Source organism: Microtus ochrogaster, unplaced genomic scaffold (assembly GCF_000317375.1).
Source record: "Microtus ochrogaster isolate Prairie Vole_2 unplaced genomic scaffold, MicOch1.0 UNK45, whole genome shotgun sequence".
Taxonomy (NCBI): domain Eukaryota; kingdom Metazoa; phylum Chordata; class Mammalia; order Rodentia; family Cricetidae; genus Microtus; species Microtus ochrogaster.
Window position 1 is genome coordinate 2,992,321 of NW_004949143.1, and position 2,228 is coordinate 2,994,548.

A 2,228-nucleotide genomic window follows, 5' to 3' on the forward strand; every position below is an offset into this window, starting at 1 on the left:
TGAAATAATCACTCAAAAGCTATATTGTTTGCAGTACTGTTTGGCCAATAGCTTAAGGGTATTTCTAGCTAGCAATTATATCCTAAACTAACCCGTCTCCATTAATCTGTGTATCATCATGATATTGTGGCCTACTGGCAAAGTTCCAGTAGGCTCTGGCAGGATCATCTGTCTCCTGTGGTGGCTATGTGGCATCTCACTAACTCTGTGTAATCTCTCTTTATATATCTCTTTCAGCCTAACTATATTCTGTTGAGCCACTGGCCAAAAGCAGCTTCTTAATTAGCCAATGGCAGTAAAACATATTCATAGCATACATCATCTCCCCTTTTCTGTCTAAATAAAAAAGATTATAACTTTAACATAGTAAAAATTACATAAAACAAAACAGCTATCAAAAAAGAAAAAAACAGCTATCAAGTAAGAATTATAGTTACAATATTTATATCTACTTTATCTTTTATCATAACTAAGGAAAACTATAACTAAAATTATCTATCCTTCAACTCTACCAGAGACTCCAGAAAAATATAATATTACCTAAGTAAACAGGAAGTACATTGTAAACAACTTCCAAAACTCTAGAATTGACAGAGACATCTTGCTGCCTGGGCAGTCACCCAAAGTTCTTCTGTATCATTGGGGCATCCATCCTCAGCCTGTGGGTCTATAATATCCAGCAGACTTTTCTGTGAAACAGGAAATTTCAAAGACAGTTCTGCCTAAATTGACAGTTTGTGAGTCATTTTCTTCTGTATCCTGCAGAATGTATGGCAGACTCTTTCATGTAGCAGGAACCCCAAAAGACATTTCACCTTTAGGCAAATTCAACAGTCTTTTTTTTGTGGGTCCTGCATGTCCAGTTCATACAACATACCATCAAGCAGTCCAGGCAAGAGCAGTTTCTTACCCAAATGGTTAGTGAAGTCCATAAGGAGCCTCTTCAATGCCCATCTTCCACTTGAAGTAATTGTTGCTGCCAGGAGCAGATGTGTCTCATGGTCATGACAAGTCCTAAGTTCTTAAAACATTTTAAATGCCATATTCTGTAGGTCATTGGAAGGTTTGAAGATTATCTAACTGAAATATATCTATATATTTAGAAATCCTAACTAACATGACAACACGTTTGACGTATAGATGACTTTTAACTTGCATTTATTAATTATATATTACATTTTTATTGAGCTGCACAAACTCAATACCTTAATCAAGAGCAGAAATATACATATAGCAAAATTGATCTTATATTTGTATCAATAGACCAAGATACATAACAGTGCAAAGTATTCATCTTTATATCATATCCTCCTTTAAATGTAAACAAACATTTATAAGCAATTTTGGGAATTTGGGCATAGTTCTTATCAAACTGCTTCCTGCTTTTTGCTGGCTGAAGTATTTGGGGGTTTATGGAAACCTTTTAGGGTTGTCTTAGTCCATCAAATCTTAGTCTGGATGGAATCTACAGGTTCTCATCCTCTGTGGAAATAAAAAGTAGAACACCCTTTCCAAAGCATCATATCCTTAGACACAAATTTTGAAGTCAAGACACATTTAAAAATATTTATGTTGGTTTAGCTTAGCAGCCTGTACAATGAAATGTCTCTCTGTACTTAACTCATTGACAGTCCAAAAAATTCAAAGAAAACACAATAATATACATAATACAGAATCTCTGAGTATTTTCTATATTTACATGGCTTATTTTTCTTACTCTATTACTTTTTCTTTATTTTATTATCTTTCTTCACTTAATATATGACTGACTGTACTTTGTTTCTTTAAAGACTTTACTTTTATTTTTTTATAACTGTCTATACTCTTTTCCATCTCATTCTCAAGCCTATGTACATTTATCCAACACCGTGACTCACTTAGAGGTCTTTTTCATCTGAATCTTTTTTTATTGTGTGTCTGTAATTATTTTCTGACCAAGAGCACCTTTTTTTAATGTTAAGCAGACATGGCTAGGACCAACTTCAAGATGCTGCCTGTTGCCTCTGCCTAGTCCAACATGGTGAAGGTGTGTTCAATTGCCTCTGAAAGCCATGCATGTTGCCCCGTTTTCAGGCACATAGTGGGTCTGTGTTGCCATTAAGCAAGTTGTAGCATTCTGCTCACAAATCCCATTTAAATGCTCTATAGCCAACCCTCCTGAAAGAGTCAGAGTGTTTTGTGCTCGTGAACTAGAAAGATGCCTTTTTGAAACCACATAGGTTTTTTTT